Below are 15,412 nucleotides of genomic sequence, written 5' to 3' on the forward strand. Positions count from 1 at the left end.
ACACCAAAGACAACTGCTTAACAGGCAATGCCATACACTAAAGACAACTGCTTAACAGGCAATGCCATAAACTAAAGACAACTGCTTAACAGACAATGCCATACACTAAAGACAACTGCTTAACAGGCAATGCCATACACTAAAGACAACTGCTTAACAGGCAATGCCATACACTAAAGACAACTGCTTAACATGCAATGCCATACACCAAAGACAACTGCTTAACAGACAATGCCATACACCAAAGACAACTGCTTAACAGACAATGCCATACACCAAAGACAACTGCTTAACAGACAATGCCATACACCAAAGACAACTGCTTAACATGCAATGCCATACACCAAAGACAACTGCTTAACAGACAATGCCATACACCAAAGACAACTGCTTAACAGGCAATGCCATACACCAAAGACAACTGCTTAACAGGCAATGCCATATACCAAAGACAACTGCTTAACAGACAATGCCATACACCAAAGACAACTGCTTAACAGACAATGCCATACACCGAAGACAACTGCTTAACATGCAATGCCATACACCAAAGACAACTGCTTAACAGACAATGCCATACACCAAAGACAACTGCTTAACAGGCAATGCCATACACCAAAGACAACTGCTTAACAGGCAATGCCATACACCAAAGACAACTGCTTAACAGGCAATGCCATAAACCAAAGACAACTGCTCAACAGACACTGCCATACACCAAAGACAACTGCTTAACAGGCAACGCCATGCACCAAAGACAACTGCTTAACAGACACTGCTATACACCAAAGACAACTGCTTAACAGACAATGCCATACAGCAAAGACAACTGCTTAACAGACAATGCCATACACCAAAGACAACTGCTTAACAGACAATGCCATACACCAAAGACAACTGCTTAACAGACAATGCCATACACCAAAGACAACTGCTTAACAGACAATGCCATACACTAAAGACAACTGCTTAACAGGCAATGTCATACACTAAAGACAACTGCTTAACAGGCAATGCCATACACTAAAGACAACTGCTTAACAGGCAATGCCATACACTAAAGACAACTGCTTAACAGGCAATGCCATACACTAAAGACAACTGCTTAACAGGCAATGCCATACACCAAAGACAACTGCTTAACACACAATGCCATACACCGAAGACAACTGCTTAACAGGCAATGCCATACACAGAAGACAACTGCTTAACAGACAGTGCCATACACTAAAGACAACTGCTTAACAGGCAATGCCATTCACCAAAGACAACTGCTTAACAGACAATGCCATACACCAAAGACAACTGCTTAACAGGCAATGCCATACACTAAAGACAACTGCTTAACAGGCAATGCCATACACTAAAGACAACTGCTTAACAGGCAATGCCATACACTAAAGACAACTGCTTAACAGGCAATGCCATACACTAAAGACAACTGCTTAACATGCAATGCCATACACCAAAGACAACTGCTTAACAGACACTGCCATACACCAAAGACAACTGCTTAACAGACAATGCCATACACCAAAGACAACTGCTTAACAGGCAATGCCATACACCAAAGACAACTGCTTAACAGATAATGCCATACACCAAAGACAACTGCTTAACAGACAATGCCATACACCAAAGACAACTGCTTAACAGGCAATGCCATACACTAAAGACAACTGCTTAACAGGCAATGCCATACACTAAAGACAACTGCTTAACAGGCAATGCCATACACTAAAGACAACTGCTTAACATGCAATGCCATACACCAAAGACAACTGCTTAACAGACAATGCCATACACCAAAGACAACTGCTTAACAGGCAATGCCATACACCAAAGACAACTGCTTAACAGACAATGCCATACACCAAAGACAACTGCTTAACAGGCAATGCCATACACCAAAGACAACTGCTTAACAGACAATGCCATACACCAAAGACAACTGCTTAACAGGCAATGCCATACACCAAAGACAACTGCTTAACAGACAATGACATACACTAAAGACAACTGCTTAACAGGCAATGCCATACACCAAAGACAACTGCTTAACAGACAATGCCATACACCAAAGACAACTGCTTAACAGGCAATGCCATACACCAAAGACAACTGCTTAACAGACACTGCCATACACCAAAGACAACTGCTTAACAGACACTGCCATACACCAAAGACAACTGCTTAACAGGCAATGCCATACACCAAAGACAACTGCTTAACAGACACTGCCATACACCAAAGACAACTGCTTAACAGGCAATGCCATACACCAAAGACAACTGCTTAACAGACACTGCCATACACCAAAGACAACTGCTTAACAGGCAATGCCATACACTAAAGAAAACTGCTTAACAGACAATGCCATACACCAAATACAACTGCTTAACAGGCAATGCCATACACCAAAGACAACTGCTTAACAGACACTGCCATACACCAAAGACAACTGCTTAACAGGCAATGCCATACACCAAAGACAACTGCTTAACAGACAATGCCATACACCAAAGACAACTGCTTAACAGACACTACCGTACACCAAAGATGACTGTTTAACAGGCAATGCCATACACCAAAGACAACTGCTTAACAGACAATGCCATACACCAAAGACAACTGCTTAACAGACAATGCCATACACCAAAGACAACTGCTTAACAGACAACGCCATACACCAAAGACAACTGCTTAACAGACAACGCCATAAACTAAAGACAACTGCTTAACAGACAATGCCATACACCAAAGACAACTGCTTAACAGACAACGCCATACACCAAAGACAACTGCTTAACAGACAATGCCATACACCAAAGACAACTGCTTAACAGGCAATGCCATACACCAAAGACAACTGCTTAACAGACAATGACATACACCAAAGACAACTGGTTAACAGGCAATGGCATACACCAAAGACAACTGCTTAACAGGCAATGACATACACTAAAGACAACTGCTTAACAGGCAATGCCATACACTGAAGACAACTGCTCAACAGGCAATGCCATACACCAAAGACAACTGCTTAACAGGCAATGCCATAAACTAAAGACAACTGCTTAACAGGCAATGCCATACACCAAAGACAACTGATTAACAGACAATGCCATACACCAAAGACAACTGCTTAACAGACACTCAAATACACCAAAGACAACTGCTTAACAGGCAACGCCATAAACTAAAGACAACTGCTTAGCAGACAATGCCAAAAACTAAAGACAACTGCTTAACAGGCAATGCCATACACCAAAGACAACTGCTTAACAGAAAATGCCATACACCAAAGACAACTGCTTAACAGACAATGCAATACACCAAAGACAACTGCTTAACAGACAATGCCATACACTAAAGACAACTGCTTAACAGACAATGCCATAAACTAAAGACAACTGCTTAACAGGCAATGCCATACACCAAAGACAACTGATTAACAGACAATGCCATACACCAAAGACAACTGCTTAACAGGCAATGCCATACACCAAAGACAACTGCTTAACAGGCAACGCCATAAACTAAAGACAACTGCTTAGCAGACAATGCCAAAAACTAAAGACAACTGCTTAACAGGCAATGCCATACACCAAAGACAACTGCTTAACAGAAAATGCCATACACCAAAGACAACTGCTTAACAGACAATGCCATACACCAAAGACAACTGCTTAACAGACAATGCCATACACCAAAGACAACTGCTTAACAGGCAATGCCATACACCAAAGACAACTGCTTAACAGACACTGCCATACACCAAAGACAACTGCTTAACAGGCAATGCCATACACTATAGACAACTGCTTAACAGGCAATGCCATACACAAAAGACAACTGCTTAACAGACAATGCCATGCACCAAATACAACTGCTTAACAGACACTGCCATACACCAAAGATTACTGCTTAACAGGCAATGCCATACACTAAAGACAACTGCTTAACAGACAATGCCATACACCAAAGACAACTGCTTAACAGACAATGCCATACACCAAAGACAACTGCTTAACAGACAATGCCATACACCAAAGACAACTGCTTAACACACAATGCCATACACCAAAGACAACTGCTTAACAGACACTGCCATACACCAAAGACAACTGCTTAACAGGCAATGCCATACACCAAAGACAACTGCTTAACAGACAATGCCATACACCAAACACAACTGCTTAACAGACAATGGCATACACTAAAGACAACTGCTTAACAGGCAATGCCATACACCAAAGACAACTGCTTAACAGACAATGCCATACACCAAAGACAACTGCTTAACAGGCAATGCCATACACCAAAGACAACTGCTTAACAGGCAACGCCATAAACTAAAGACAACTGCTTAACAGGCAATGCCATACACCAAAGACAACTGCTTAACAGACAATGCCATACACTAAAGACAACTGCTTAACAGGCAATGCCATACACCAAAGACAACTGCTTAACAGGCAATGCCATACACCAAAGACAACTGCTTAACAGACAATGACATACACTAAAGACAACTGCTTAACAGGCAATGCCATACACCAAAGACAACTGCTTAACAGACAATGCCATACACCAAAGACAACTGCTTAACAGACAATGCCATACACCAAAGACAACTGCTTAACAGGCAATGCCATACACCAAAGACAACTGCTTAACAGACACTGCCATACACCAAAGACAACTGCTTAACAGACACTGCCATACACCAAAGACAACTGCTTAACAGGCAATGCCATACACCAAAGACAACTGCTTAACAGACACTGCCATACACCAAAGACAACTGCTTAACAGGCAATGCCATACACCAAAGACAACTGCTTAACAGACACTGCCATACACCAAAGACAACTGCTTAACAGGCAATGCCATACACTAAAGACAACTGCTTAACAGACAATGCCATACACCAAATACAACTGCTTAACAGGCAATGCCATACACCAAAGACAACTGCTTAACAGACACTGCCATACACCAAAGACAACTGCTTAACAGGCAATGCCATACACCAAAGACAACTGCTTAACAGACAATGCCATACACCAAAGACAACTGCTTAACAGACACTACCGTACACCAAAGATGACTGCTTAACAGGCAATGCCATACACCAAAGACAACTGCTTAACAGACAATGCCATACACCAAAGACAACTGCTTAACAGACAATGCCATACACCAAAGACAACTGCTTAACAGACAACGCCATACACCAAAGACAACTGCTTAACAGACAACGCCATAAACTAAAGACAACTGCTTAACAGACAATGCCATACACCAAAGACAACTGCTTAACAGACAACGCCATACACCAAAGACAACTGCTTAACAGACAACGCCATAAACTAAAGACAACTGCTTAACAGACAACGCCATAAACTAAAGACAACTGCTTAACAGACAATGCCATACACCAAAGACAACTGCTTAACAGACAATGCCATACACCAAAGACAACTGCTTAACAGACAATGCCATACACCAAAGACAACTGCTTAACAGGCAATGCCATACACCAAAGACAACTGCTTAACAGACAATGACATACACTAAAGACAACTGCTTAACAGGCAATGCCATACACTGAAGACAACTGCTCAACAGGCAATGACATACACTAAAGACAACTGCTTAACAGGCAATGCCATACACTGAAGACAACTGCTCAACAGGCAATGCCATACACCAAAGACAACTGCTTAACAGGCAATGCCATACACCAAAGACAACTGCTTAACAGACAATGCCATAAACTAAAGACAACTGCTTAACAGGCAATGCCATACACCAAAGACAACTGATTAACAGACAATGCCATACACCAAAGACAACTGCTTAACAGACAATGCCATACACCAAAGACAACTGCTTAACAGACAATGCCATACACCAAAGACAACTGCTTAACACACAATGCCATACACCAAAGACAACTGCTTAACAGACACTGCCATACACCAAAGACAACTGCTTAACAGGCAATGCCATACACCAAAGACAACTGCTTAACAGACAATGCCATACACCAAACACAACTGCTTAACAGACAATGGCATACACTAAAGACAACTGCTTAACAGGCAATGCCATACACCAAAGACAACTGCTTAACAGACAATGCCATACACCAAAGACAACTGCTTAACAGGCAATGCCATACACCAAAGACAACTGCTTAACAGGCAACGCCATAAACTAAAGACAACTGCTTAACAGGCAATGCCATACACCAAAGACAACTGCTTAACAGACAATGCCATACACTAAAGACAACTGCTTAACAGGCAATGCCATACACCAAAGACAACTGCTTAACAGGCAATGCCATACACCAAAGACAACTGCTTAACAGACAATGACATACACTAAAGACAACTGCTTAACAGGCAATGCCATACACCAAAGACAACTGCTTAACAGACAATGCCATACACCAAAGACAACTGCTTAACAGACAATGCCATACACCAAAGACAACTGCTTAACAGGCAATGCCATACACCAAAGACAACTGCTTAACAGACACTGCCATACACCAAAGACAACTGCTTAACAGACACTGCCATACACCAAAGACAACTGCTTAACAGGCAATGCCATACACCAAAGACAACTGCTTAACAGACACTGCCATACACCAAAGACAACTGCTTAACAGGCAATGCCATACACCAAAGACAACTGCTTAACAGACACTGCCATACACCAAAGACAACTGCTTAACAGGCAATGCCATACACTAAAGACAACTGCTTAACAGACAATGCCATACACCAAATACAACTGCTTAACAGGCAATGCCATACACCAAAGACAACTGCTTAACAGACACTGCCATACACCAAAGACAACTGCTTAACAGGCAATGCCATACACCAAAGACAACTGCTTAACAGACAATGCCATACACCAAAGACAACTGCTTAACAGACACTACCGTACACCAAAGATGACTGCTTAACAGGCAATGCCATACACCAAAGACAACTGCTTAACAGACAATGCCATACACCAAAGACAACTGCTTAACAGACAATGCCATACACCAAAGACAACTGCTTAACAGACAACGCCATACACCAAAGACAACTGCTTAACAGACAACGCCATAAACTAAAGACAACTGCTTAACAGACAATGCCATACACCAAAGACAACTGCTTAACAGACAACGCCATACACCAAAGACAACTGCTTAACAGACAACGCCATAAACTAAAGACAACTGCTTAACAGACAACGCCATAAACTAAAGACAACTGCTTAACAGACAATGCCATACACCAAAGACAACTGCTTAACAGACAATGCCATACACCAAAGACAACTGCTTAACAGACAATGCCATACACCAAAGACAACTGCTTAACAGGCAATGCCATACACCAAAGACAACTGCTTAACAGACAATGACATACACTAAAGACAACTGCTTAACAGGCAATGCCATACACTGAAGACAACTGCTCAACAGGCAATGACATACACTAAAGACAACTGCTTAACAGGCAATGCCATACACTGAAGACAACTGCTCAACAGGCAATGCCATACACCAAAGACAACTGCTTAACAGGCAATGCCATACACCAAAGACAACTGCTTAACAGACAATGCCATAAACTAAAGACAACTGCTTAACAGGCAATGCCATACACCAAAGACAACTGATTAACAGACAATGCCATACACCAAAGACAACTGCTTAACAGACAATGCCATACACCAAAGACAACTGCTTAACAGACAATGCCATACACCAAAGACAACTGCTTAACAGACAACGCCATACACCAAAGACAACTGCTTAACAGACAACGCCATAAACTAAAGACAACAGCTTAGCAGACAATGACATACACCAAAGACAACTGCTTAACAGGCAATGCCATACACCAAAGACAACTGCTTAACAGGCAATGACATACACTAAAGACAACTGCTTAACAGGCAATGCCATACACTGAAGACAACTGCTCAACAGGCAATACCATACACCAAGGACAACTGCTTAACAGGCAATGCCATACACCAAAGACAACTGCTTAACAGACAATGCCATAAACTAAAGACAACTGCTTAACAGGCAATGCCATACACCAAAGACAACTGCTTAACACACAATGCCATACACCAAAGACAACTGCTTAACAGACACTGAAAAACACCAAAGACAACTGCTTAACAGACAACGCCATAAACTAAAGACAACTGCTTAGCAGACAACGCCATACACCAAAGACAACTGCTTAACAGGCAATGCCATACACCAAAGACAACTGCTTAACAGACAATGCCATACACCAAAGACAACTGCTTAACAGACAATGCCAAACACGAAGGACAACTGCTTAACAGACACTGCCATACACCAAAGACAACTGCTTAACAGACACTGCCATACACCAAAGATTACTGCTTAACAGGCAATGCCATACACCAAAGAAAACTGCTTAACAGACACTGCCATACACCAAAGACAACTGCTTAACAGACACTGCCATACACCAAAGACAACTGCTTAACAGGCAATGCCATACACTATAGACAACTGCTTAACAGGCAATGCCATACACAAAAGACAACTGCTTAACAGACAATGCCATGCAGCAAATACAACTGCTTAACAGACAATGCCATACACCAAAGACAACTGCTTAACAGGCAATGCCATACACCAAAGACAAGTGCTTAACAGACAATGCCATACACCAAAGACAACTGCTTAACAGACACTACCGTACACCAAAGATGACTGTTTAACAGGCAACGCCATACACCAAAGACAACTGCTTAACAGACAACGCCATACACCAAAGACAACTGCTTAACAGACACTGCCATACACCAAAGACAACTGCTTAACAGACACTGCCATACACCAAAGACAACTGCTTAACAGACAACGCCATACACCAAAGACAACTGCTTAACAGACACTGCCATACACCAAAGACAACTGCTTAACAGACACTGCCATACACCAAAGACAACTGCTTAACAGACACTGCCATACACCAAAGACAACTGCTTAACAGGCAATGCCATACACCAAAGACAACTGCTGAACAGACACTGCCATACACCAAAGACAACTGCTTAACAGGCAATGCCATACACCAAAGACAACTGCTTAACAGACAATGACATACACTAAAGACAACTGCTTAACAGGCAATGCCATACACCAAAGACAACTGCTTAACAGACACTGCCATACACCAAAGACAACTGCTTAACAGGCAATGCCATACACCAAAGACAACTGCTTAAGAGACAATGCCATACACCAAAGACAACTGCTTAACAGACACTGCCATACACCAAAGATTACTGCTTAACAGGCAATGCCATACACCAAAGACAACTGCTTAACAGACACTGCCATACACCAAAGACAACTGCTTAACAGACACTGCCATACACCAAAGACAACTGCTTAACAGGCAATGCCATACACTATAGACAACTGCTTAACAGGCAATGCCATATACAAAAGACAACTGCTTAACAGACAATGCCATACACCAAAGACAACTGCTTAACAGACAATGGCATACACTAAAGACAACTGCTTAACAGACAATGCCAAACACCAAAGACAACTGCTTAACAGGCAATGCCATACACCAAAGACAAGTGCTTAACAGACAATGCCATACACCAAAGACAACTGCTTAACAGGCAATGCCATACACCAAAGACAACTGCTTAACAGACACTGCCATACACCAAAGACAACTGCTTAACAGACACTGCCATACACCAAAGACAACTGCTTAACAGGCAATGCCATACACCAAAGACAACTGCTTAACAGACAATGCCATACACCAAAGACAACTGCTTAACAGGCAATGCCATACACCAAAGACAACTGCTTAACAGACAATGCCATACACCAAAGACAACTGCTTAACAGGCAATGCCATACACCAAAGACAACTGCTTAACAGACAATGCCATACACCAAAGACAACTGCTTAACAGGCAATGCCATACACCAAAGACAACTGCTTAACAGACAATGACATACACTAAAGACAACTGCTTAACAGGCAATGCCATACACCAAAGACAACTGCTTAACAGACAATGCCATACACCAAAGACAACTGCTTAACAGGCAATGCCATACACCAAAGACAACTGCTTAACAGACACTGCCATACACCAAAGACAACTGCTTAACAGACACTGCCATACACCAAAGACAACTGCTTAACAGGCAATGCCATACACCAAAGACAACTGCTTAACAGACACTGCCATACACCAAAGACAACTGCTTAACAGGCAATGCCATACACCAAAGACAACTGCTTAACAGACACTGCCATACACCAAAGACAACTGCTTAACAGGCAATGCCATACACTAAAGACAACTGCTTAACAGACAATGCCATACACCAAATACAACTGCTTAACAGGCAATGCCATACACCAAAGACAACTGCTTAACAGACACTGCCATACACCAAAGACAACTGCTTAACAGGCAATGCCATACACCAAAGACAACTGCTTAACAGACAATGCCATACACCAAAGACAACTGCTTAACAGACACTACCGTACACCAAAGATGACTGTTTAACAGGCAATGCCATACACCAAAGACAACTGCTTAACAGACAATGCCATACACCAAAGACAACTGCTTAACAGACAATGCCATACACCAAAGACAACTGCTTAACAGACAACGCCATACACCAAAGACAACTGCTTAACAGACAACGCCATAAACTAAAGACAACTGCTTAACAGACAATGCCATACACCAAAGACAACTGCTTAACAGACAACGCCATACACCAAAGACAACTGCTTAACAGACAATGCCATACACCAAAGACAACTGCTTAACAGGCAATGCCATACACCAAAGACAACTGCTTAACAGACAATGACATACACCAAAGACAACTGGTTAACAGGCAATGGCATACACCAAAGACAACTGCTTAACAGGCAATGACATACACTAAAGACAACTGCTTAACAGGCAATGCCATACACTGAAGACAACTGCTCAACAGGCAATGCCATACACCAAAGACAACTGCTTAACAGGCAATGCCATAAACTAAAGACAACTGCTTAACAGGCAATGCCATACACCAAAGACAACTGATTAACAGACAATGCCATACACCAAAGACAACTGCTTAACAGACACTCAAATACACCAAAGACAACTGCTTAACAGGCAACGCCATAAACTAAAGACAACTGCTTAGCAGACAATGCCAAAAACTAAAGACAACTGCTTAACAGGCAATGCCATACACCAAAGACAACTGCTTAACAGAAAATGCCATACACCAAAGACAACTGCTTAACAGACAATGCAATACACCAAAGACAACTGCTTAACAGACAATGCCATACACTAAAGACAACTGCTTAACAGACAATGCCATAAACTAAAGACAACTGCTTAACAGGCAATGCCATACACCAAAGACAACTGATTAACAGACAATGCCATACACCAAAGACAACTGCTTAACAGACACTCAAATACACCAAAGACAACTGCTTAACAGGCAACGCCATAAACTAAAGACAACTGCTTAGCAGACAATGCCAAAAACTAAAGACAACTGCTTAACAGGCAATGCCATACACCAAAGACAACTGCTTAACAGAAAATGCCATACACCAAAGACAACTGCTTAACAGACAATGCCATACACCAAAGACAACTGCTTAACAGACAATGCCATACACCAAAGACAACTGCTTAACAGGCAATGCCATACACCAAAGACAACTGCTTAACAGACACTGCCATACACCAAAGACAACTGCTTAACAGGCAATGCCATACACTATAGACAACTGCTTAACAGGCAATGCCATACACAAAAGACAACTGCTTAACAGACAATGCCATGCACCAAATACAACTGCTTAACAGACACTGCCATACACCAAAGATTACTGCTTAACAGGCAATGCCATACACCAAAGACAACTGCTTAACAGACAATGCCATACACCAAAGACAACTGCTTAACAGACAATGCCATACACCAAAGACAACTGCTTAACAGACAATGCCATACACCAAAGACAACTGCTTAACACACAATGCCATACACCAAAGACAACTGCTTAACAGACACTGCCATACACCAAAGACAACTGCTTAACAGGCAATGCCATACACCAAAGACAACTGCTTAACAGACAATGCCATACACCAAACACAACTGCTTAACAGACAATGGCATACACTAAAGACAACTGCTTAACAGGCAATGCCATACACCAAAGACAACTGCTTAACAGACAATGCCATACACCAAAGACAACTGCTTAACAGGCAATGCCATACACCAAAGACAACTGCTTAACAGGCAACGCCATAAACTAAAGACAACTGCTTAACAGGCAATGCCATACACCAAAGACAACTGCTTAACAGACAATGCCATACACTAAAGACAACTGCTTAACAGGCAATGCCATACACCAAAGACAACTGCTTAACAGGCAATGCCATACACCAAAGACAACTGCTTAACAGACAATGACATACACTAAAGACAACTGCTTAACAGGCAATGCCATACACCAAAGACAACTGCTTAACAGACAATGCCATACACCAAAGACAACTGCTTAACAGACAATGCCATACACCAAAGACAACTGCTTAACAGGCAATGCCATACACCAAAGACAACTGCTTAACAGACACTGCCATACACCAAAGACAACTGCTTAACAGACACTGCCATACACCAAAGACAACTGCTTAACAGGCAATGCCATACACCAAAGACAACTGCTTAACAGACACTGCCATACACCAAAGACAACTGCTTAACAGGCAATGCCATACACCAAAGACAACTGCTTAACAGACACTGCCATACACCAAAGACAACTGCTTAACAGGCAATGCCATACACTAAAGACAACTGCTTAACAGACAATGCCATACACCAAATACAACTGCTTAACAGGCAATGCCATACACCAAAGACAACTGCTTAACAGACACTGCCATACACCAAAGACAACTGCTTAACAGGCAATGCCATACACCAAAGACAACTGCTTAACAGACAATGCCATACACCAAAGACAACTGCTTAACAGACACTACCGTACACCAAAGATGACTGCTTAACAGGCAATGCCATACACCAAAGACAACTGCTTAACAGACAATGCCATACACCAAAGACAACTGCTTAACAGACAATGCCATACACCAAAGACAACTGCTTAACAGACAACGCCATACACCAAAGACAACTGCTTAACAGACAACGCCATAAACTAAAGACAACTGCTTTACAGACAATGCCATACACCAAAGACAACTGCTTAACAGACAACGCCATACACCAAAGACAACTGCTTAACAGACAACGCCATAAACTAAAGACAACTGCTTAACAGACAACGCCATAAACTAAAGACAACTGCTTAACAGACAATGCCATACACCAAAGACAACTGCTTAACAGACAATGCCATACACCAAAGACAACTGCTTAACAGGCAATGCCATACACCAAAGACAACTGCTTAACAGACAATGACATACACTAAAGACAACTGCTTAACAGGCAATGCCATACACTGAAGACAACTGCTCAACAGGCAATGACATACACTAAAGACAACTGCTTAACAGGCAATGCCATACACTGAAGACAACTGCTCAACAGGCAATGCCATACACCAAAGACAACTGCTTAACAGGCAATGCCATACACCAAAGACAACTGCTTAACAGACAATGCCATAAACTAAAGACAACTGCTTAACAGGCAATGCCATACACCAAAGACAACTGATTAACAGACAATGCCATACACCAAAGACAACTGCTTAACAGACACTCAAATACACCAAAGACAACTGCTTAACAGGCAACGCCATAAACTAAAGACAACTGCTTAGCAGACAATGCCAAAAACTAAAGACAACTGCTTAACAGGCAATACCATACACCAAAGACAACTGCTTAACAGAAAATGCCATACACCAAAGACAACTGCTTAACAGACAATGCCATACACCAAAGACAACTGCTTAACAGACAATGCCATACACCAAAGACAACTCCTTAACAGGCAATGCCATACACTAAAGACAACTGCTTAACAGACACTGCCATACACCAAAGACAACTGCTTAACAGGCAATGCCATACACCAAAGACAACTGCTTAACAGACAATGCCATACACCAAAGACAACTGCTTAACAGGCAATGCCCTACACCAAAGACAACTGCTTATCAGACACTGCCATACACCAAAGACAACTGATTAACAGACAATGCCATACACCAAAGACAACTGCTTAACAGGCAATGCCATACACCAAAGACAACTGATTAACAGACAATGCCATACACCAAAGACAACTGCTTAACAGACACTCAAATACACCAAAGACAACTGCTTAACAGGCAACGCCATAAACTAAAGACAACTGCTTAGCAGACAATGCCAAAAACTAAAGACAACTGCTTAACAGGCAATGCCATACACCAAAGAAAACTGCTTAACAGAAAATGCCATACACCAAAGACAACTGCTTAACAGACAATGCCATACACCAAAGACAACTGCTTAACAGACAATGCCATACACCAAAGACAACTGCTTAACACACAATGCCATACACCAAAGACAACTGCTTAACAGACACTGCCATACACCAAAGACAACTGCTTAACAGGCAATGCCATACACCAAAGACAACTGCTTAACAGACAATGCCATACACCAAACACAACTGCTTAACAGACAATGGCATACACTAAAGACAACTGCTTAACAGGCAATGCCATACACCAAAGACAACTGCTTAACAGACAATGCCATACACCAAAGACAACTGCTTAACAGGCAATGCCATACACCAAAGACAACTGCTTAACAGGCAACGCCATAAACTAAAGACAACTGCTTAGCAGACAATGCCAAAAACTAAAGACAACTGCTTAACAGGCAATGCCATACACCAAAGACAACTGCTTAACAGACAATGCCATACACTAAAGACAACTGCTTAACAGGCAATGCCATACACCAAAGACAACTGCTTAACAGGCAATGCCATACACCAAAGACAACTGCTTAACAGACAATGACATACACTAAAGACAACTGCTTAACAGGCAATGCCATACACCAAAGACAACTGCTTAACAGACAATGCCATACACCAAAGACAACTGCTTAACAGACAATGCCATACACCAAAGACAACTGCTTAACAGGCAATGCCATACACCAAAGACAACTGCTTAACAGACACTGCCATACACCAAAGACAACTGCTTAACAGACACTGCCATACACCAAAGACAACTGCTTAACAGGCAATGCCATACACCAAAGA

The sequence above is a fragment of the Phyllobates terribilis genome, unplaced genomic scaffold (genome assembly GCF_046119375.1).
Source record: "Phyllobates terribilis strain yellow unplaced genomic scaffold, ASM4611937v1 Scaffold_63__1_contigs__length_7903474, whole genome shotgun sequence".
Classification (NCBI taxonomy): domain Eukaryota; kingdom Metazoa; phylum Chordata; class Amphibia; order Anura; family Dendrobatidae; genus Phyllobates; species Phyllobates terribilis.